Raw genomic sequence first — 25,529 nt, 5'->3', positions numbered from 1 at the left:
AATATAATTACACCACTTAGGTATGATAACTTTAGAGTTCTAGGGTTATAAATTTAATATATGCCACTAATTAATCAGCTAGGGCTTTCCAGGTGGCAATGTCATAATGACGTGATAAAAATATAATTACCACCTTGTCACAATACCTTGTTAAAGTGTAAATTACCCCTGTAAAAGAGCCAATGGAAGTTCTGCCTCTGGTAGTCAGTTCACATTAAAACTGTCTCAGAGCAAACAGATTGTCCTTTGGCAGATAGTAATGATACTGAAAGAAAAGCCTGTCAGCCAGTGAAACTGAAAACTATCAGAGCCGTCTTCTCCTTTTAATTTTTGGTAAAAATAGAAGTAACACAACAAATAGTTTTTACAATATATAAAAGTTGCACATGTTTAATTTTTCTATTATCCAGTTAGAAAGTAAATCACAAAAAGGTTCCTACACAAGGTACTTGTCCAACACACATTTGCAAACAAGAAAACCCAGGTTGGGAAGAGTACACAGAATTCTCAGTCTCAAATCAGGCAAGCCTGTGTATGTTGAAGAGGGACCAGAAGGATCCTGGTTTCTGTGAAGTGCAGTGTATCAGCTCTACTGCTCTTCACCATCTGCTACTAAGTGAACCAGGCAGATATAATGATGCTGCCTCCAGAGGGAACTGTTGGCTGGCCCACCAGGAGGGGAGGGGAGCATTAGCAACAACCATTAGGAAAGGCAAAGGAAAAAAAGAAAAGGGTAATGAAGAAACAGAAGATGAATATTCCAATTAAAGAACAGTTTTTAGTCCATACTCAGGGCATCTTCTCTACGCTGTTATTAAAGCTATTTAGAAACCTACTCTTCAATGCTGTGTTGTACTCATACTGTAGTTTGCAAGAGCCAAGCTGTTTACACCTTACAGTACTTTTAACAGGTTTCATTTGAATTGGAAATCAGGGAACAAAGATCTTGTATTGAACTCTGCCAGGAAAGCAGTGTGTATTCATCCATTTGAAAAGGAAGGATAACACATTTTGCTCTAGATTATGGAAAAACAATCAGTAAAGTGATAAATCTATTGAAGTCACACTGCAATAAGCCAATCTGTTTTGTTGTTGCAGATTCCCCTTCTCCAAGTGCGCGCATGCATACACACACACAGATGCCCCATATTAACTATATATGCATACATGCTTGCTTGTATATGGCTATGGATGTGGGTACATGTGAACAGAAAGAAAATAATGCAGAGGGGTTGTATTTCAAATTAGATAAACAAGCAATGATCAAGATTAAACAGAATTCTCTATTCAAGCAAACTTACATTCATAAAAACTTCCACCATCACCTCCCCTTTTTTCCTGCTGCGTCTTGATTTCTTCCCTAAGTTCCCTCTAGAATTCTTAAGTATATATTGCATTTCCCCTCCCCTGTTCTATTCATTCTGCACTAGATACAACAACAGGAAACTGTGAAATATTCTAAAAAATGCACCAATGAATTCAGTCATGATGATATCAGTCTATTTCACCCTTTACAGTTTTCTAGCTCTATATGGGTCATCCATTCTGTTCTCACTGCTTCTGTAACTTTACATAATTTCCAGTGAAGTGAGACAGGATGAGGTGTTATTGTAGTTCTGAAGTATGTACTACTTCTTTGTAAAGATTCTGATACTTATACAGACTAGAGATGTTCAATACAGCAAATGAGTTTTCCTATACATGCTGCTGTTAACATAACAAAGCCAAATGCCTCCTTGGACCTACAGTGCTATGTTGTTCCCTGTTTGCTTAAACCTACTGTTATCATCATTAACAACATATATGAAAATACACTGATATGATCTTAAGGATTTTTCTTTAACCCACAAAAAATTAAGTCATTTAGAGTTAAGGCTCCCAGTAATCTACTTTGCTATGCTCATGCAGCAGCATATGTGATATCTAACATCGCTCACTGATGTGAGGGCTTGGTAATAACCAGGCACAACAAGGTGAATTAAGGATGAAGCAGAAGCCTCCATTTTGAAATTCCTTGCTTTTGTGAGTTTAATGTTACTTTAATTTCATTTTTGCGTGTGATCTATTACATTACAAACCTCCCAAATCCATCATAGTGAACACTGAGACACCTTGGCTAAGTGCACTGGTCATCAGTGACCTTGCTTTTCAAAGTCAGTTCTGATTTCATTTATCATTCTGAGAGTTTATGAAATAAAGAATAATTACGTAAGTGTTTTGAAATCCAAGTGCTGCTCCTCTAGGCATAATATCCAGAGTGCTATTTTAAAGTAACAAATCTTGTTTATGGTAAACACATTTAAATACAACACAGCCTTTTGAGCATTGTTTCTTGAAAAGCTAGGATTGTGTGTGTGTGTGCAGTGCAATGTGCATAATTAAACAAAGTTTGATAAATGAACACCACTGAAATCTGAGTTTTAGGGCTTGATTCTGACTTTACACTGGTATAACCCTATTGCCTTCAACTTTTATTTAGACTGATAGTTTAAATGTGATCAGTATCAGATTATTAGTGGAGTGTCCTCATATGAAAGTAGGGTTGCATCTTATAGACTAACCACATAAGAGACGTATAGCATGAGGTTTTTGAACCCAAGCTCATTTTATCAGATGCTGTCATCTCATATAATGAAGACACTTTCTAACAGAGAGCCTCCATGGTAAATCCTACTTGCTCTTAACTGTTGTAGTAAGCACACAGGGATACAGGATTCAGCTTTTTTCCTTAGGAAAAAACATTGTATGCAGAGGTGAACGTATTTTTGCAGGTACCATGGAGTCTGGAGGTAGAGCTGGAGAAAAATATTAAAACCAAAATATCCTTCCTCTAACACACACAGATAAAAGTTCTCAAATGAACGCATGATGCCAGCTGAAAGAATCAAACACTGATGGTAGCTGCAAATACAACAGGTCTGTCTTTAAACCAAATTAGAATCACAGACTACAGGTCTACTCTTAGTACAGTAATAAACACCAGCAAGCAATCATTACATCCAATTAGGCTGAGTACTTTCCTTAACTGGGTCATTTACCAGTCTCTCTTGCTCTTAAAAGTAGATTAAATGTGTAAACTTACATTTAATTACGTGTAACAGAACTCTTATGGGCGACATGTCACAGTGCCCTTAACTTCCTATTTAAAAAAGAGGGGAAGGGAATAAAATACAAAAATATTACCTATCTATCTACTTCCTAAAATAATCATCTTTAACTCCATGGGTCAATATGGAAAACACAGATACTGACAGGCTGGGAGCATATATTCATATTTATTTTGTGAACTTGAACTTCCTAAAGTAAGAACAACTATAAAACAGAATCTTGACCCCAATTTTCTTTATATTGGTACCATATCGGTGGAAAAGAAGGGGAGAAAAATAGGAAGAAAATGGAACCTTTAGGCCAGAAACATATCAATGCCTCTGGGCAGCTATGGTGGGATGAAGTGAGAAGATGGGGGGGATGAGTATAAGCTCCACAACATCTGGGCAGAACCTGAGCTCTCACCCTTTTCCAGACTCCCACAACATTCTTCCATCTAAGATATCTTTTTACACAAAAGATAAAAAAATCTTATCTTTTAACAAATCTTTTAAAATCAGCAGAGGAATAGCATTTTCTCCCATTTTTGTTATGAGAGAAGTCAATGTCACTGCTGCACTCAAGACAAGAATATAAGTATTACGTAACTCAAGTGGATACTGTCATACCCATGTCAATATCAGCATAGTGATGGCCAAAGCTATAAAGGATCTACAGAAATGGCACAGTGCTCTAATCCTCTGGTAAGACATGCTTCACCTACCTATAATGATGGACTGGCAGGGTTGCTCCAAGGCAGATTGATGGATATCCATGAATATACAATCTGGGGCTTTCAGATGCCTGCTCTACATGGACTTTAGACTCTCTGGCACTTTTTTGAGTAAATAGAAGCTGGTGCTATTCCTTGCTAGCACTTTTACTCTTTCCCACTTACTTTTGACCAGTGTGTGGACTGGTGCTATAGCTGTACAGGGCTTAATTCCTTTCTCACTTCCCTCAGTGTAAATTAAGAGCTTGTTTGTGCAGGACAGCATAATTAAATTATGCAGTTATAAGCTCATAATTTAAGGAGTGATTTGGGATCCTACCAGTAGGTTAGAAGTACACAAAAATATAAAATGAGTATTTTATTAACACCAGCTTTTGGGGGCTTTGTTGCAACCCACAGATACAGCTAAGAATGTATGAATAGATCAATAAAGGTTAAATCTGAGATTGCAACTGAAAGTGTTGTTAATCATAGTTACCTATTGATCTCGTTCAGCTCTTACCATAATTATTGTAAACTGCCTTACAGATGTGTAATACTACATGAATGGTAACCAAATAATTAATGATGAAATAATACCAACAATAATATGGGAGCCTGCTCTACTGTACTAATATGCCCATTTACAGCTAGCTTAGCAAAAGGCACAGAGTGTAGCTATGCTGCCACAGGAGCAAGCCCAGTTTAGCTCAGCTAGCTGGCATGTTGTAGAAAGAAAAGAAATGGAACCAAGGGGCTGCCTGCTCTGTGGCCCACACCTCAAACACAAATCATTGGTTGTGTCCTCTGCTTTCCCCTTCACCATGTATACAGAGCTGAAGCAGGGAAGATATGCAAGGACAATCTCCCTATATTCTTACTCAGATACATAAGCTACCTCTTCGTGTGGTTCACAGTATATTATTAATGGTGTCTAACGGAAGTCACATTCTGACTCCTAGCATGTGTCCCCATGAGCAGGAACATGCATTTTTCTAGGGTCCCTGGGTAATGTCCATACACATGCGCTCTGGCACACGGCATCTTTTCCTGAGTGGGGTAGGGGAAGTTTGGCCCCAGCAGCCTTACCTGGGGTCTTGGGGCCCTCCGGGGGCTGCAGCCACAGCAATCCTGCAGCAGGGAGCTTGCCTGGGAGCTGAAGCATGGCTCCAGCTGGCCAGGCTCCAGTTTTGGGTGACATGCCGCTGTCACCTGTGCCGCCTCATTTTTTTTTTTTTGGGTGCAGGGTTTTTTGATACCAGGATCTACATGAGTCATTAGTGATTCTGTTAAAATTTTACTATTGTTGCAACCTGATGCAGAGGGTCTAACAGTGGCATAAATCAAGAGTTAATTCAAGTTGGTGACATTGATCTGAGCAAATCCAGAATCAGGCATAGGTCCAGTGGTTAAATTTTAGGGCCAGGGAATGCCTGCATGCATGTGGTGTGTGGCATTGCAGATGGTTCTTCAGTGCCATACATTGCACATGCGTGCAGGCGTTCCCTGGCCCTAGAATTTAACCACTGGACTTATGCCTGATTCTGGATTTGCTCAGATCAGTTTAATGCCACCAACCTGAATTAACTCTTGATTTATGCCACTGTTAGACCCTCTGAATCAGACTGCAACAATAGTACAATTTTAACAGAATCACTAATGACCAATGTAGAGTTTTTATAGACTCATATGTGTTTCCTTTATTTTATAGATAGTGTGGAAGCCACTTAACCCTTGGCATTCTCTGTCCAGTTCACTGCCAATGTCAGAAGCAGTTCCATTTTGTTTTTTGGCTCTGTATTTTTTGAACTAGTAAGTAATAATGCTGTGCATATGACAGAGAACCAGAGAAGGTTAATGGAAGATGTTAAGGTTCAGTCTGTCTTAGTCCAGCTCAAATGATATATAGATATATATATATATGCCTAGGAAAAACTGCCCCAAAGAAAGAGTTGCTGAATTTTTCTGGCATGTGTCACAATGTTTAAAGTTTAGAATGGCAGTGAACTCTGTTGAAAAAACCTTCCAAGCTTACAAAAGTGCTGCTACTTGCCCGCTAGGCACACTATTCAGTGGGAGCTGCAACTGTGCCCACTGAACTGCCAGAAAATGTACTCCTCTAAATCAGTATAGCTGTTAAAGACATAAGGTAACATTCAGAATTAAATCACTTTCCTGCACTCTCTGCCTGAACCAGGACAGAGGTTGCAAACTGAAGAAAGTAAAAGAGTGTGAAGGCTTAGGCATGAGATACTAAGTAAGAACCCAGTTCTGACCATGTACAGATAATACCCTGTTGTAACTCAAAGGACTATAATTGACTGACTGAAACAGTACATTATCAGAAAGGACCTGAAGATAGAACTGAGAGGTTACAGGAAACAGACCCTAAATAATATTGTGTTACTCCCTACTGAATCCAATAGGCCTTGATTCCCAAGTGTTACTCCCATTTTAGTTCAACAGAGCTCCAAAGAAATCCATCAAGCAACACCAGCTTAAAACTAGTGTATTACAGTGGTGGTTCAGGCCAAGAATTAGGTGACGATTCAGAATTTTTCCTGTACAAGTCTTTCATTTTGCACTTTGTCTTTCATTAAACCCTGTGTGTTTTGATCTGACAAGATATTCCCCTTCAGAAGTCACAATACAGTGGAATAAGGACATAGGCACAGAACTATTTTTTAAAGCAAAGTTTATGCAAGGAACTGAGAATTATAAACAGATGCATCTGTAATGATACACATACAAAAACAGACATCACAGGCATGAAGATATCATAAATGTTAACACCCAGACTTCCCACTTTCACCTGTTAGTTTAAAGAACTTAATCAGGTTGTTTAATTACTTATCTGTCATCTACAAAAGCAAGGCCGTCTCTCTGCTTCAGAGAAGTGAAGGTGAAAGCCAGGATAGGAGGACACAGATGACAGCCAGGAAAGAATTTGTATTTACCAAAAGGAAAAACAAAACCTTCAATTTTTTTATGACTAGTTTTGTCTTTTTGCCAATCTTTCTGCTTGTTCTTTTGTTTATAATTGTAAGTGTCCCCAATTGCTGGTCTATGTGACTGAGATTCTGTGTGACTGATGGATGAAATGAGAAGGCACTGCTGGTCAGGACTGGTGAGAGCAAGATGAATTCCTATAGATCCAATTCACTAATCATTAATGTAATGTCATAACAGTATGGGATATTCAACAAAGGATCTCAGGACACTTTGTGAACTTTCAATAATGAACATTCAGAGACTCTATGAGACAGTTAATGTTATCCCTGTTTTACAGTCATGTACACTGAGGCACAGAAAACTTATGGCTACCACATGTAAATAAGAGCACTTACATATAGATCTGTGAAATCAAATGAAACTGGGTGGATTTTTTGAAGGATAATGAGCATTCATAACTTCTACCTTGTATTACCAGGGATTAAAGAGGGGGCATCCAAGGACAAAATTCACCTAGGAGTGGAGAGCCAACAACTGGCTATTGAACAGACAGCCACATGAACAGGCCTCTGGAACAGCTGCATGTTCTGTGGTAGACCTCTTTGCTCTTACCTGACTCCAGTGACTAAAAATCTGCAGAAGTGTTGCAGAGTACTATTCTTGGCCAATGGGGTTAGGTGATTGTACTTCACTCACTGGGAAAGCATTTCTCAGCTCGCCCACACATTACAATGAATCAAATTTCAATTAACAAAGAGAGACAAGATATGTAAGTATATTGTTTATATATATTTATACTGCCATAAAATAGATCCCATTCTCATAGTACGTGGCCCAGTACAAACAACAGATGAAAATATTCTCTCTTTCAGAATACTGCAAAACAGATACTTAAAAACATAATATTATTACAAGGCAAAGATTTCTTAGGGTGGTATCTTTTATTGGACCAACTATGAAACTGGGTAGACTCAGACAAGCTTTTGAATGCAAGACTTTCTTCCTCAAGAATGTCTTATATTCAAAAGCTTGTCTAAGTCTATCCAACTTCATAGATAGTCCAATAAAAGATACCATCCTAAGCAATCCTTGCCTCTCACATAATTTCTGGACCATCACATCTACAACATCATTCTTACATTACCAATATTGCTGGAACTGAGATATTAACATGAGAGACGTTTTTTCAAGAAAATGTAAGTTAATATTTAAAGAAATCGTTCCCTTCTCCAACACCTATCTAAGGCATCTCCAAACCCCCCCAAAAAACTAGAGTGCTCATTTAATTTTCAGGAAGAGCTTGTTTTCTCTCATTTTTCTCATCAAGCTTTTCCATTTTCTGTGTGGAAACCTGTCCCTATTGGCATCTGTGCATGCATACCTCTACCATTAGACTTGTAAATTTCCTCAGGTACACCTCAATTTCAGAGCAGAGAATACAGAAATCACATAATTTAAATAAGCACCTTGTTATATGACAGGTTTGTTTATGTTACAAAGTAATATGAGAAACACAGGTTGTCAGGAGAGGCAGGGATGGGCCCAAGGCATTTCTATTTTACTTGAGAGTCAGTGAGAATGAAAAGAAAAGTATTGAGCATTAGGTCACTACAGAACATTTCTGAAGAAGCTTTTTCTTCTGGGGGATTTTGTTTGATTGTATAAATATAATCAGTCTGGGAGAGAAAAAGATAAACTTCAGCATAACATTACTAAAAATAACCTGATACAATGTATATACTTCACAATTCAGGAAAGGGAGAGAAAAACATTAGTGACCCTGTATCAGTGGTTTTGCAAATCTGATTTCTTCATGGAAATTTTAATTTTTCCTAGCTCTCTTTAAAAGCTAGATATAGGTTTAGGATTTTTAAATTATATTTTTGTGCTCATTTTGTATTTGTAATTTTCCGTTGCCTTAATTAAGATCTCTCTAGATTGTTTCTTTCTTCCTTTTTAAAGACTGGGAGTTCGCTTTACTAAGTAGGTTTTCCCAGACTCTCACAGCTTTCATATCTAATAGTTGATGCCAGTATAGTGTGGGCTGAGATTTGTTCCATCTCAAAGGGCCACATTCTGCTCTCACACGTGCGAGTGAAAGTCAGGAGTAACTTTGCTTACTTCAGTGGAATTCTTTTAAATTTCTACCAGTCTAACAAAGAGCACAATGTGGCCCCAAATTAAGGTAGTTTTCTTCACTTTAAATTAGTTGTTGATTGTTCCTTTGGTAATTAAATACAGAAAATGATGATCCTTTTTGGATCACATAACTAGCATCAAAATGCCTTTCCTTAATTACCGCTATAAACTGAATGTATATGATTTACCTCCTTTCAGATTAATTATATGTATATTTTAATGTAAATTATGCAACATTAATATTGAATTTATAGATTATTTCCTTCATAGATTCATTCAGGTGAAACAGATTCATTCAGATGCAGTTGTTATAACAGCAGTTTTGACAGACAGTTTCTAGCTACAGCTCTTGAATCATATGTTTGCATAGCAAGCCCTTTAAAGCATGGCTGTAGGATATAGGCACTCATAAAGGTAACACAACAGGTTTTATAGTGCACACACCACTGTCATTTACAGTAAACCCTGAAGCTATAAAAACAGACTGCTTGACAAAACCAAAATAACCTAGTCTAGAAGGCATAAATTAAAAATCTCCAACCTCCACATTTGCAGAATCCTGTCAAGTTTGTACCTCAGCCTGTCATTTTTAATTATTCTTCCTTTAAGGTTTTATTTCCCATGCTATTAAGTACCTGCATCTTTCAGTTTAATACTTAAAAAATAATCTTTGATCATCTATTTTGAGCATTCAAACTACAAGAATCAAACCTTAACCAGCTTTATGATCATTCTAGCAAATATAATCAATTATTATTAATATGCCAATCCTATGCACTCACTATACAGACACAATAAAAAAATGCTCATAACCCCAAAGAGACTGCAAGCTAAGTAATAAATACTGCAAAATTATGTTTTGATCTATGGACACTTTTCTGCTGCAGCTACTGTTTATTCTAAATGAACAGAAAAAAGAGGGTATGGGGCAAGGAGGTGGGTATGGAAATTAAATTAGAAAGTTATTACAGGATACAGGGCCCAATTCTCAGCTCTCTGCCTCCCAGAGGGAAATAGGCTGTACCTGGTATAACTTAGAAGCACAGAAAGGATGGTAGAAAATGACAGTTATTTGTTGCTCTATAATGCAATTTATCACAAAGGAATTTGATTATGGTTTATATATAACACCTATTTCTAAAATGCAGTTAAAATGGACCCTGAATCTTTTAATTGCAATCTCTCAAATTCATATTTCTTCTGAATAACAAAAGTCACCCTTTAAGATGTGGAAATAAAATGAAAATAATAACTATCAAGGTACAGAGTTTACTCTTTACCAAGTTTTCACTCATTTGATGTTTATTGTCATTTGACTCATTTTTCTTTTGTAACTACCTTTGTTGCCAGCTGATTCCTTTTGACTGCAGGGACCACTTACTGTAGAGCTCTGAATTTATCCGTAGGTTTCCTTGTAGCATTCTTCTGTAGCACATATTTTAGATTTTTATGCTACTAGGAAGTTTGAAAACTTTATTTTTTTCCCCACGTAAAATGAATCTATTAGCTTGGTCAGATCTGACTGCCTGCTACTTGGTTAGTATGTCTTGGAAACAGATTAACATTTAGAGCATTTTGCTGCTGAGTGCACCTGTCAAACTTCATCTTTGACCCTTTATTACTTCAGGTCACCATTCATCAGTTTTCTTTTTCTGATTTTCCTGTTAAAATGTTTTCAGTGGCACACATGGCATAACTGAAAGAGATATGTTTCCATCCATGTACACTGTTTTATGAGCAGGCGCTAGGTCACATGCTAACCAACTGCAGCCCTTGTAAGAAGCATTGGAAATTCAGCACTGCTAGTCCATCTAACAAAAGTTGGGTGTTACTATGTTGCCATAGGTATTTTGGAACCTAGGGCACGGCTCTACTCATTTTTCTTCTTTTTATTTACTTTTTAATCTCTTTGTTTTAATTGCTGTGTTTATTTCTTCAAGTCCCTTCCAGGCCACAACCCTATTTGCTTTCATCTTCCATTTCCACGTTTTCTTGATACTAAAAGTGTGCCCCACAACCTTCACAATTCTAGTGCAAACATTTAACACTTTTTGTTTAATGTTTCCAAACATCTCCTTTACGTGCACACACAGAGACCACTTGACAGCCTTCCCCTCCCACATTAAATTAAACTCCTCATATGGTTTTTGAAATTTCCAAGCTGCCTAGACTAATAGAAAATTAAAAAAAAAAAACAATCTGCAGACACCAGCCAGAAAAATGACATATGAATACTTCTATCCCACAATACAAAGAACATTAAAAACAACTTGAATTATTGGTGCACTACAAACTGATGGCTTAAGTGCTCACAGATGGAAGTTCATATCTGTATAGTAAATGACAGTGTGCAATAGGTATTATAATCTATCCTCCTATAATTACACAATTATTAATGAACTTGCTGTTGATAAACAATGCAAGCATTAGGATATTAAATTTTTTACAATTAAGTGACTAAGAAAGCTGCTTATCGCCTTCCGTTATACCCTCCGTTAATAAGATCGTCGTTGCAGATGTTCATGTATGCTGCATTGATGTTTAATGGTGCATGATGCTCTAGGTGGTTCCCATAACCTTGCTTTGTCTACTATGAGCTGACTCAATTGATATGATAATAGAGAAAAGAGGTCTGAAACAAGCTGGGCTGTACTGGCACAATTTGCATAACCTTTAAATTTGCCATTATTTGATAGCCAACTGCTCCTAAACATTCTTGTTCAGTTGTCACTAACAACAACATACTGTACAAACAGTACTCTGCAACTGATGAGGCAGGTGGGGGAGAACTATTTATTGCACTTCTGTATTAAAATCAGAAAAGGTATTCATTATCAAATTTCTATAGCTTGATAAAAGTGTTCTGCCATTTCATCCTGGGATCAACTGCATTAGTCAACTGCATAGGCCAATATCAATTCAGGTTCACAGTACAATATTCAGTGTCAGATTTCAAGTGGTACAAATATTTGGTTCTGTTGGATATCTCTTTGCTGCCTAAATCAAACTAAACTAAATCAAAGTAGCAGTCAAAAAAATCAATGTGATTAGGTCATGGAACATTCAGTCTTCTTAATAATGATTGGATGGATTGTTTTTAAACAAACAGTATTATTACTGTTACCCCATTGTGCTTGTCAGGGCAGAAAAGTAATTTTATAAAAACTGTGCCTTTATATCCAGCTTTCTGCTCCCTGTTTTTCAAGGCATGCTTATTCTATGACAATGGTAAGTATCAACTGCTTTGAGCACTTCATAGGGCATGCAGTTAGAGAGTGTAAACCTGAGTCTATTTTGACTTCATCTGAGTCCATTTTTAATTCTTCAACTGAATCATTGATTCAGCTGTTAATTAAGCATCAATTACAGAGACTACACTGCGTAACTGAGAAGGCTACACCTCAGTTGCACCTTCATTTTGTCTATAATCTAACTCAGAGTATCAAGATTATTGATATATGAATGACATATTATCACAAAGTACCTTCTAAAATTGAATTTAGAGTCATTCCCACTGTTTTACTTGTAATATTATGAAAGCTGAAGAATCAAATAACTGCAAAAACTGACAACTGCACAAACTCAAATGCCTGAAAATGTAGACATTTTCCAGGTTTTTGGAGTAAGCCTTCCCTCATATTGGTGCTGGCTTTAGGTATGTTGGTGCCCTAGAAAAAGGGTTATTCATCTGCCCCAAAACTTAGTCAGGGGCCTCCTCTGACTCTTCTAGTTCTCTATTTCTTCCACTCTTTTTATTTTTAATACTAGTCACCCATCTCTGTACTGGTTGTCAAGGAACTAGGAATTTTTCTCCTTCCTTGTTCCATTCTTCCCACAGTACATTACCTGGGACTGGATGCCAGAGCACAGGCACTTCTGATTAAATGGTCACTTCCTGCAGGGGATTTCCTCTTTTAAGTCACAACCCCCATCTACTTTCTTCCACTCCTATTCTGTACAACTTTATGGTGACTATTTTGGCTTGTGAAAATTAGAGAACTGAAGATTTAAGTTCCATCATCTATGGCAAAAGCATGACACAGATAGCTACAATTTAAACTTTCCTTCACTTCTCACTCAGCTATAATCACAAGATGGGAACTAAAATCTCTAAATTAAAGATGATAGACTATCAGAGTCTGTAGGGCACCTTCTAAGCAAAGACTGTGCTGTTCAAACTCCTTGTGATGATTTGTTATGAAGTGAACTGCTATCTAATATAACAAGGCTAAAATTGCCAAAATAGTGAGAAAAAAGCTCTTCTACATAAATGTGCTCCCTGGTCAAACTGTCCAGGTCTCTCTGCAATTCATTTGTTAGAGACTACAAAAAGTATACCCTAAGGTAAAATGTGTTACAGTCTTTCATACATAAAGTTCTCTCTGTATAACCTCCAGGTGCCTATAAAGAGTACATTAGAGAATATAGACAAACTGCAATATATATGAAGATGAATGCAGGCACAGAAATAATTAAGATACATGAATATTTTAAGTTCTTGATGGCTGTAATTAATGCTCAATGAAGGTAATAGGTGTCTTTTCATTGGCAAGTAGACCTTGGATCAAGCCCCAGGGACAATAAAAAATGCTGTATTTCTTGCATACATTCCAACCCATATCCCATGCTTCATTAAAATGCTAGTCTTTATACCTTAATGCATGTGAGATATCAAAGTATGGCTCTTTGGCTTGGCTTAAAAAATGAGCAAAAGCTGTAACCTATTTTATTTCAAATTGATCTTGCAAAATACACAGCAAAATGTTGCAAGTTTTTATGATAGACTGTTTCACATTGATATTTAATTGCAGTGTGGTCAGGGCTGCAGCAGTTACTTGGGATGTTTCCAGCAATACTAGATACATCAGTAAAACAATCATTATTTGTAAACACACACACACACACACACACACACACTAATTTGCCATCCACCCAAAAGTTTTTTAACTTTGAGATCTAGAGAGCAATGTTTCATACTATGTTCAGATTCTTGTGTCTTTTAACACATCTAAGCCCAGCCAATAGATTTAATCACCGATAACTAGAGTTATAAGTTCAAACTGGCCTTGACCTTGGGCAGTATGACATTATCAGAAAGCCATTAATGGGCTGAAACTAAAAGAAAAGCTCATTAATAAAAGCAAAACCATACAAAGGTAAAAAAGGAAGTTTTATTAAAAGTATTGATCATGACCCCGGGCACTACAGACATTGATTTTTCTGCATCCCCACTAGAAAAAAAATGTTAAAGCCAACATATTATTGATCTATTATGAAACCTGCTGAACAAGTTGGCTCTTTTAATTCCTTACAATGAAAGATAATCACACATAACTAGTGGAAAATGAAAATGTATTTCTAAAAATATGTTGCTGAATGCAAGCATATAAGCACAAAAAATGTAACATCAGATTCATATAACAGAGGATCATAACAGAGGATCATCACATTAATTTATGTGGTGTAAAGATGAGCAAAAGGGGAAAGCCACTCCCCACCAACCTCCCCCAGCTTTCATTTGTTACTTGAACTATGATTTGAACCCAAGTGTTTGGAGGTGAAAGGATCATGGCACAGTAACCCTCTTAATCACCTGCACTACATTTCATTTTATTAAGCTTTATTAAGGTCATTAAAGAGAAATGGACTGCATGAGATTCTGAATGTTTGACAATATAGACAGTATATATAAATGATTATAACACTTTATTTTACATATATACATTTAATGAAAAAATAAGAGAGAATATTTGCACATTAAATATGTCAAACAACTTTTTTAGTTTGTCTTGGAGGGTTCCCCCCCACCCCAGTTTCTTTAAAAACTTGGAAAACTACAGCCAAATAGCTACACTGAAAAAAAAAATTGAGAAAAAAATGAGAAAATGCCAACATTTAAAAATAAGGCAAAGGAAATTAGGAGGTGGTTATATAAATAAAAACTATCAATTTTACAGACAGACAAGAGAGCCAGCTTCAAATTGCAAGACTGAAATTTTGACATTTTAAAACTTTTTGAGTATTTAACTCTGTCATCTTACCATTATTTTCAATATGTGCTTTAAAAAAATTAAGAAAAATAGCATTACAGCATGAGGTCTCAGAGAAATAATTTCTGTACTAATGATATATATGCACGTATATTTTCTGACCCTATAACCTAAGTGAATTAACTGAAGGTGTGAAGTCAATGTACATAAGCTCAGGTGTATTAAAACCTTCACGGATATTTTCATTAAGGACTAAAGCAGTCTTAATTTGCTGTAGAGGAAGCCGTAATCTTCAGAAGAAGATTAAGCTATAGCAAACCATGGCTGCTTTATTTCTAAATAAGAGCATCCATTCAAGGGGTTAACACATTTTAAGTTACATGCACTCACTTCCCTCCTGTAGTGCATTTGTCCTAAATTTTTTTTAGAAACAGATATTACCTCTGTGTCACCATAAACATTTTTATGGTGAGCAAATAGACATCCCAACCCTTTGTTGCGCCACATCAGAAGCAAATCAGTGGCATGACAAATAGTAGTAATTCATTGTGCTGCTTTATTGTGGCAGACATCTATTAGTTCTGTGACAAGAGAGTGGAGACATCCTGAGCTGCCTGCACTCTCCATCTGCCCTGAGCAGATGCTCTTGGGGGTTGAGGGGCTGATCCTGTGCACCTCAGGAATTTATGCACAGAATGGCATTACTGACTCTCAAACATGGGAAGCCCCATAGGATTACTTTTCACGGCAGAACCACACCATAAGCTCTGGGTGTTTCAATTTACCTTTCTACCACTTTACAAGATGGATGAGACGTAATTCATGAAAGGCTGAAAGCCTCTTTTGAATTACTTGACTGGAAAGTGCTGGAAAAGTTAAAAAGATAGTATAAAGGTAAAAGTATTGTACATTCTTTGAGATGCACGTGTTAATATACTCACAACAAAAACATCAGTGTTCAGGAACTCAAGTTTTAACAAAGTATTTGTGCTTTCTAGTAACATTCTCAAACAGCCTCTGTCACACAGAATGAGACCATGCTGTTGTTATCCTGGGAAGTGCCAATCATGTGCAGGTATCACTAGTCTTGTAATTCATTAATACACAATTCCAGAATTTCCTCGTTAATTTATTCAGGGTTACATCCAAAGTATCAGCATTTTAAAATAAAAGAATAATTTAAGTTGTGGCCTTTGTAGCATTCTATGTTATTTTATATCTCTTTATTGACTCTTCATTTATGTTCATTTTTTTCAGATCATAACAATATTTACCCAGAAAAACTTTCATTTGCTAAATTAAACACAAAATTTTTGAAATTTTAGTTGTTTTTTGAACAGGAAAAAATATGTCAATGACCTAAAAGATATGTATAAACTATGACATAATTTGAACACCCAACAATTCCTAAACACCAGCAAGCCTTCAAATTGTGTGCAAACCCCATACACAAATAGCGAATGATAAAAGGGTTAATCAGAGTTTTTTTGCCATTGCAAGGGTAAGTATGACATTCAAAACAATAGAAGAAAAAATAAAACTTCGGTGTGTAACTCAGTTAAGAATACCAAATGCAGAGTAACCTATGGAAACATGGGATGAAAACAGATCCAGCATAAAATTTTAGCAACATCAATAGTAATAAATGACTGTTTCATAGATAAGCTTACTTGCAAGATACTGAGCCATGTTTGTGGTATAACCTGTCACTGACCATGAAGAGCAACTTCATACTTAAACACAGTTCCTCCTGATTTCCAACAGAAGTTCATTTAACTACATCATACTAGGAGATTAGGCAACAACTGTTCCTTAGAATCTTTAAGTTTCTAAATGTCGCTGAGATTTCTAAGTATGGGTAATTAAATTGAAGAAAAATTCTGAAAATATTTAAGGATGTAACACATGCTTCCCAAATTCAGGGAGCTCCATCATTCAAAAGAGAATACTTTCCAAATCTGTGACTGACTTTAAATAGAATCAGGATTTGGCTCTAACCAAATCTACACAGAACTTATCATTTCAAAACATACTTTACATTTAAACCAAATATTTAGATTTGGTTTCTTATTTGCTTATCTATGTTAACTAATGGGAATACTCACGTAAATAAAAGTTACTCACATACAAAATGGTTGCAGGATTGGAAGTAAATGAAAATGCTGACCTTAAAGCAACATTAATGGTTGGGAAAGCAAGTAGTCTAATCAGGAAACTGAAAGTTTTACCATTATCCCAGGGCAGTTGTACATGTGACAAAAATTGCCTATTTTTGTGGTTTAATTGGATCACACTTTACATGTATGGGTTTTCTGATTGAAATGAGTGTGTTACGTTGCAATGTTGCAGCCTTTAGCCTGACAGCTCACTCCTCCCCGGCTGCAGGAGAGGCGGGCTGAAGACAGAAGTGGCGAGGAGCCCAATTCTTCCTCTGCTCCCCCATGAAGGCTGCCCATGTCTCCTGCAGCCAGGGGGGCGAGCTGCCAGTGGGCTGAGTGGCCCCTGAGCTGCAGGGCAACCCCCTTCCCTCTGCAGCAGTGCTGCCCCCCCCAGGGCTGCCTGGGTGGGCTGCTAGTCAGCTGGGGTCTGCCACAGCTCAGGCTCAGGAAACAGTTGGATCAGGCTGAGTGCCGCTTCTGAGCTGAGGCAACCCCCAGCCTGCTAGCAGCCCACCTAGGTAGCCTCAGGGGCTGCCTTCGCTGCAGAGGGAAGGACCAGGGCCCCCCACAGCTCAGGGCCTGCTGGAAGCTCCCTCTCGAGCTGAAGGCAGGCTCCGTGCAGACAAAAAAAAGGATCAGGTCCTTTGCTGCTTTTTTTTCCGGCATAGCCTGCCCATGAGCTGTTGGCAGGCTGAGCAGCCCCTGAGCTGTGGGGAGCCCTGGTCCTTCCCTCCATGGTGGCAGCACTCCCTGGGGCCGACAGATCCAACTGGCAGGCAGATCCAACTCTTCCCCGAGCCTAATGGGGCTTCCAGCTCTCTGTGCACTGTCTCTGCACAAAGGAAGTTTTAGCCACTGAGCCTACTGGTAGCTTGCAAGGACAGGCTTCAGCAGAGGGGGTGGGGAAAAAAAAGCAGCAAGGGGCTTTTTTTTTTCCATGAAGCCTGCCTTCAGCCAGGAGATGAACTGCTGGAAGGCCCTGAGCTGCAGGGGGCCCTGGTCCTTCCCTCCTTAGCAGCAGCACCCCCGGGGCTGCCTGGGTAGGCTGCCAGTGGGCTGCTCTAGCTCAGAGGCATCATTTAGCTGACCCAACTGTTTCTCAAGCATGAGCTGGGGCAGCCTCTGGTCAGCTAGCAGTTTAGAGGCTGCCGCCATGGAGGGAAGGACCAGGGCCCCCCGCAGGTCAAGGGCTGCCTGGCCCACTAGCAGCTCACCCCCCAGCCATAGGAGAGGCAGGCAGGTTTTGTGGAAAAAATAAGGATCAGATCGGGCCCCTCACTGTAACCATGACAGAAGCCCCTAAATTGACAAGGTGGGTTTTGAATCATCACAATTAAACCCAACTGTTTCAATTTAGAGGCCTAACCCTCATCACACGTACAAGCACCCATAGTGTTAACTTGGTCTTATTAGCATATAGTATATTTATTTGTATCCTTTAAACAACAACAGGGTCATTTTCAAGAAGGAAAATGAAATGAAAAAGTGTTTTTTATATACGTACACATACACACACACATAGAATTGACATATGGAATATGTAAAGGGAAAAGGCTTTGCTGAATTGCTTTCAAGATGTCTTAGCCTATTATTAACACTTTAGATTAGCTTTGGTATTACAAAAGCATTTGGGAATAATAGGCTTAATTGATGTGGACCTATCTGAAACTCCCTTAACTTGGAAGACTTTAAGTAAGGTACTCTCAGTGTCTGAGCCCTTTACAAATCCATCCTCATGTACAGTATTTCTAACGAATGAGCCCATAACTAGGTCCATGACAGAGGTGGTCTTAAAAACATTGGAAAAATGAATGGAAAATTCTAGTGCTTGTACCTGATCATGCCAAATTTCATCATTCAAAACTTGAAAAACAGTGAAGTGATTTTCTTCAAATTTGGATTGTTTTTCTTTCCTCTATTAAAACCATATAACAAGCCAAGTTTAAAGTTTATAGCTTCAGCTGTTTTTGAAGTATGCAAATATTTCAGTATAATGTGTGTTTTTCCATTGCTGGGCTGATTTTCCTCAGACTTTCCAAAAGATTTCCCTTCAGGCCAAGACCAGCCATAAAATGTATCTGACCAAAAGTTATTTGTTTGAAAATGTCATGAGCAACTCCAAAAAGGGATATATTTCACAGCATTTGATACTGACAATTTTTATATTGTATACATATAGATATGACAGTGTGTGGTGCCAACTCTTGTGATTTTTGGTGCATTTCTTAGAAGCCCAGCTGTTTAACTCAAGAGATTGTATCCTGTCATTTTTTAAAATAAGTACTTTCTAGCCCCTCTTATTGCAGAGAAAAACTTTAAAGCATGAAGTGAGTGTATCTTAATGGCCTGGAAACTAAAACTTAAAGAAAAATAATCCAAAATTAATTTTAAGAACCCTCACAATTTAATACCAAACTAATATTTGGGGGCCTTATTCATATTTAAAGTTGGCAATCCTACAAATATCCATATCCATATGCTGTATACACATATCTCATGATACCCACCAGTGAACTACTCACAATAATTTGGCAGTTGTTTAAGCAGGACAAGAACACTACTGCTAAAAAACATCTTCCTCTCCTGTTTATTTGATTTTGTTACAATCTCTTCCCATAGTTAACTCACTTTGCTGCATCAAATTTCAGCTCCTTGTTTTAAGCCCCATACTGGTTAACCTACTCATTACCTCATAAAGTCCAGGATTTATGCCATAACTCAGTCATTCTTTTAGTTCTCCCTTTGTCCCTTCCTGAATTTTTCCTGAACCTGTGTTTTATACTAATATGTTTCTTGTGGCCCAACCCTAACTTGACACCTTTCTTTAAACACCCTTTTGTATAGCCTTCCATTGATGATTAACAACTCTACCAACCCCTGGACCTTTAATTTGGTCTAATGCAACCATCCAAAATTCAACTGTAAGGTTCTTGAAGCAGAAACCTGTCTACAACTGAACTCAAGCTCTGACAGATGCTGTATACACTCATTATACAGCCCTATATAATTAAACATTAATTGATAAACAGAGTATGATAACTATTTTAGAAGTAGAAGAACTGCCTATCCAGTAGGAATTTAGGCAGACAGTATATATCATTTTCCAAGCTGAGTGCAATCTGAGAATTTTTACTGACTTCAGTGAGACAGGAATAAGATTTTACTATTCACCTAGGATGTAAAACTAGATTCCCAGATGAAGTATACTGCAGAAATTACAAGCATCCAAAACACCCTGGTTTGGATGAATGTGGGACTATCTGTTTCCTATTAACAGACTGTTACTACCTGATGTGTCAGTTAACTAGTGGCTCTGAAACATTCACAACTGACACTGCAACCCACTGTAATGGGATGGGTGGTGAAACTCTTTTTATACTTACAGTTAAAGAACAGATAACAGAAATACAGTAGCAATACAAAATAAAAACAAATGAACAAAGGCTATGTCCAAATGGTAAACTCATGGTGCTCCACAGAAAAATACCTAGGCATACTTGCTGCTCAACAGTGTGGACACTACCCTTTGCTAATGAGCTAGCCCACCAAGTTGCCTGGATGCATCTTCACTGCTTGGTTTTGGAAGCGGCTTGCTGAGAGCAGCACCACAACAGGTCACTTTGGAACACTCTAGAGTAAGAAAGAAAGCAGGACGAAGGGGTTGTTTCTCATTCCTTTTCTTGAAAATCTTTCACTGATTCAGCAAGAGAATATTTTAGATCTGGTTTTAGGAAGTGGCAAGGATCCTATAGAGGAATTGGTTGTGGGAACAAATTCTGGATTGAACAATTATGAGCTGATCCAGCTCAGCCTGACTGGATAAGAGTAGGGCCAACTTGAGAAACTACAGTAAATAGACAACCTGCAAGGAATGTAAAATGGGATTGATCAGTAAGGAGAAATATCAAAAGGGTGTACAAAAAAAGTGAGAATGTCTGAAGATGAAGATTCATACTGAAATTGTGCAGGTTATGTTGAATGGAGATTTAACAGATTGAAGGGAGTAATAGTGGGTATTCCTCAGGGATTGATCTTGTGATGTATGCTGTTTAACAATTTTACCAGTAACACTGGTATAAAAACTAGACACATGTTTATGAAATTGGGGGGCAACAAAAAAGCAGGCCCTTTGAAAATCTGGGGGAAGACTGGATTATCAGACTGGTAGAATAAGGCAACCTAATGAAAATAAGATTAGGTGACTACACACTTGTCACAAACAAATGTAGAGTCAGATGAGAAGTTGCTAACAAACTCCAGTTTGAAAGCAGTGGGGGTCACAAACCTGAATGACTTCAAGAAGGATTCTTATAAGCTTATAGAAGAGACCAAACAGAAGTGTCCTTAGAGCCATAAGGACATGTGAAAATGTGGACTCAAATATTTGGCATGTCCATATTTGATATGTCCAGAAGGTATCTTATCATCCCATGTCTCTGAGTTTCTGCTGATCATTGTTAGGGGCCAAGAAGAGTTTTTTTCCCCTCACAATGAATGCTTTATTTGGCTTGAGTGTTGTTTTCCTCTTCCTCAGAAACACCAGACATTTGCCATGGGAGTTTGGCTGGGGTATGCTGGTGCTTTTACCAGTACTTAAAAACTGTTATGGTGCCTAGCTAGAGGATATTATTGTTCATGAACTTAGGGTCAAGGCTTACCACCAGATTTGATGTCAGGAAGGACCATGAGCTTTTCTGTTTTCCTCTGTGGTGCAGTGCATGATCCTTCTCTTAGATTTATTGAAGCATACATTAGCCTATTAATTCCCTGCTATGGCTGTAGCTTGGCACTGATAATGCCCTTGTCTTTTCTGCTTTTCACCAGCAGCACACTGTAGCTCTTTCCCCCCAGAGGATGTTTTGTGGCTGTAGCATATGATATACCCTTTGGACAAACTGCTGCCAGAAAACACAGGGAACTGGACTGGATAGCCCAGGAGGCCTCTTCTAGTCCTACATTCAGACATGATCTCCTGAATTCAGTAACTTTAGTGATCTGACCTTAAAAGGGCCAGTCAAAAATGGGTTTTATATTGATATCCCTTCTCTAAACTTGGGAAGTCAGGCCAGGAAGGGCGTAGTTGAGAAAAGATGAAATAGTGGATCCCAACTTCCTTCCTAGCAACAGTTTCACCGGGCTGACTCTGTTTGCTTAAGGTATTCACCAGTATGCCATGAAAGAAGGTTTGCTCTTTTCTTATCTAATATTCTACTTCACCATTTATTTAGGAAACCCGGGGGTGAAACAAGTTACATAGACCTGCTCTGGAATTTATCCTCCTCACAACTGTATTTGATGTACTGCTGAGCAACCTGATTAAATAATCAGTCATCAAAAGACAGGTTGTATTGCTGAGACTGAAAAGAGCAACCCTTACTTTCTGTCATGACCTGTCTGGTAGTGCAGTTCCAGTGTGGTTCAATTCTCATATGAATGTAAGTATTACATTTTCCAACTCTATTACAGCTTTTTGCTCAGCACTGATGTCAGGCATTTAATAGATTGTTTAGCTCTCTCCCTGCCTTTTCCAATGCCTTAATATCCATCATGCAGTCTGTCACGAATTTCCTGTGGCAGTGACATAATGAAAACCAGTTTGGACCATTCCACAACAGACCTTGGTTTATAGCAAGATCTATAGAAATCACTCATTATGGTTTCATAAAGTTTTTTGACATTATTAGTCATCTGTATAAAGAATCATAACTTGGTTCAATATTTAATCTAATTCTTTTTTTTTCTGTTCTTGCAGATATGTTTCTTTTACTGGTATTAAGTATTAAGTATTTTATTAAGTATTGTCTCTCCAAAACTTTCTATAAGCAGTTCCTTCAGTTATTCTCTACCTGGGGAGTGCCCAGGATTAAGGCCCTTTAGGTACAGTGAAACCTATAAGATACATCAGAAATCAAGAACTGGAACCTCATGACTTTCATTTGAAACAAGTTGTATCCTAGGTGGTAACTCATCAGCAGGGATCCTGGTTTTCCCTGATAAAAAGATTGCAAATTCTCTGATAAAACTCCCCAAACCCATGATTAAAAAGGCCCCACACTCCCCGCACAGCCACCCTGGCCCTGCTGGTGCCCCTCACTTCCCCTCCCAAAAGCCCCCTGGCCCTGCTGGTGCTCTCATTCCTCCCCCACACCCTCTAGCCCTGTTTGAACCCCTCACTCCACACCCCAGCCTTGCTGGTGCCCCTTGCCCCCCCCAGAGCCTCCTGTCACCCCCATGCCTGCCAGAAGGAACCCCAGCTGCCAGACCTATGGAACCAGGGACCCAGACCCACAGGCCCCTGCCCCTGGCAGAAGGCACCAGCTGCTGCAGTGGAGCAGAGCCTGACTCCCCTCACTTCTGCCTGCCTGCCTGCTGTGATCTCAGGTGGGGTGGGGTAGTGGGGTGGTTCCCTGCCACTGTGTGGACTCCCAGGGGGCACAGGGGACCCATGACCTCCAGATGTGTGCATGTACTGGAGTGGGAACAGGCTGCCCGCTGTGGGCTCAGGCTCCTACCCTGCTGCCCTCCCCTGGGGCCTCTGTAGCCCAGTGGGTGCAACCCAACACTGCAGGGCTCAGAGGGGCTGCACGGGGATCTCCTAGCCACTGCGAGCTCCATGCTGCTCTGGCAACGTGTCCCCTGCACGCGCAGCAGCAGTGGGGGCAGTGGCGCAGGGTTGTGCCCCTCATTGCTGCATGGAGGGGACACATTGCCAGGGCAGCACAGAGCTAGCAGTGGCAAGGACATTTGGGCACAGCCCTGGTATGCCCTGCAGTGCCACGTTGCACCTGCTGGGTTGCAGAAGCCCTGGCGGAGGGCAGCAATGTGGGAGCCCTAGCCCACAGTGGGCAGCCTACCCCCGCCCCATGCACAGATCTGGGGGGGCACAAGTCCTCCCTGCTGATCCCCCCAGGAGTGGGTGCTTTGGCAGGGAATAAGCTTCTCCCTCCATTTTCCTTTGGTAAAGGGTAACATACGCAGCTTTTTCTGTTTTCTTGTGGGATCACTGGGGGACGGGCAGTCAAATAACAGTTCTAGACTATGTCATGTCAACCACAGTATTAACAGGTCAGGTATCTCAAGGGAACCTACTCCTATGACAGCCCAAGGAAATATCACGTCCCAATGCACAGGGAAGCTCAGGGCTTCCTATGGCGCTCAACTGCCTGTACACAAATGCCAGGATCTCAGGAAACAAGCAAAAGGCCTGTGGAGAGCCTCACTATTTATTATTTTACCATCTAGGTGTAGCAGGCAAGACAGGAAGGCACACTTGGAGCAGAGCTGACATGATCGCGACGCCACCAGGGAGCATCATGGCCACCTCTGGGACTCCAAGTTGTGACAGTGGGGCACTTTATATTAGTAGAGTATTGGCCTTCTGCCTCTGGAGTGGAGTTGAGATAGAAAACAAAAAGTAACATTGTGCATTTAAGTCACTATGTAAGCAACAGATGGTTATTGGAGCAGTTTGATTATTTTCCTGGTGGAACTAGGTGTGTACTAGCCCTTAGGTCCCAGCAGGTATCTTATATCACATTTTCAACAGCACATCCACCCTATCTCACCTCCCATGACTTGATATTAAAGTTAAGTAAAGAGGGAGACTTGCTGGCCTGAACCACTGTTGACCCCTGGCTAACTGATGTTCCTTGGGGCTCTGTTTTCCCTTGTATCCCAGCCTAGCACCAACCTGATGGCACAGTCTCCGCACACTGTGACCTGCTTTTGGGTCACAGATAAGTATTGACAATGGGTCTGAAGACTCAACCTTGACTGTGTCTATAGGGGCTTATTGCTAGCTCTCAGTAGCAACATAGTTCAAGTCCTTGAGCTTGTGCAACTTAACTGCCCACAGCCATGGGGCCCCTGATCAGGGTATGTCTGTTTAAATGAAAGAAATATCCTCCAGCTGGTAACAAAGTACCTGGCCTTGGGATTCCTCCTGATCGCTGGCTCTGAAATACAACCACTTATAGCTAGCTGTCTTTTCTTCTACTATAGATACTCTCCACCCTGGCAGTCTGCAGCTTTCCAAACTCTAGCCTATCTTTTTCTCAACACTGAACTCTGGTGAGTCAACAGACTCCTCCAAGGCTCAAGACAGAGAGAGTTTACCACTCTTCTCCTTGGCTCCTGCCAGGGCATAGTCCAAGCATCTGCTCCTTTAATAATCTCTCTGTTCTCTGTGTCTCTCTTCCTCTCCTGCATCTGTTACTGGGTATGCTTTTCTGACATCATTTGTCGAGCACCCAGCCAATTGGAGCCGGCAGGAACTAACAAATCCTATCATCTGTGGTTCTGGCAAGTCCCATGCTTCCACCTCTCATTCCTGACAACTCTCCGGCCATCTTTGGGGTCCTCAAGGCCCTTTCCCCCGGGACCCAGACCATGCTTGGAGCTGGCAGCGTGATTTTCACTGCCACACACTAACAAAAGCCTAAGAGGTAAACTGACATACATCTTACATTAGATTAAAATAGATAGGAGAGA

At 39.4% G+C, this 25,529-nt stretch overlaps 1 protein-coding gene across 2 annotated transcripts in view; it reads right to left on the bottom strand.

Moving 5' to 3' along the window:
• ADK (adenosine kinase) overlaps positions 1–25,529 on the bottom strand; it is a 560,564-nt gene that overhangs the window by 30,477 nt on the left and 504,558 nt on the right. The window lies entirely within an intron of this gene.

The sequence above is a fragment of the Crocodylus porosus genome, unplaced genomic scaffold, assembly GCF_001723895.1.
Source record: "Crocodylus porosus isolate Cpor-Errol unplaced genomic scaffold, CroPor_comp1, whole genome shotgun sequence".
Taxonomy (NCBI): domain Eukaryota; kingdom Metazoa; phylum Chordata; order Crocodylia; family Crocodylidae; genus Crocodylus; species Crocodylus porosus.
This window is presented reverse-complemented; position numbering and strand designations above follow the sequence as displayed.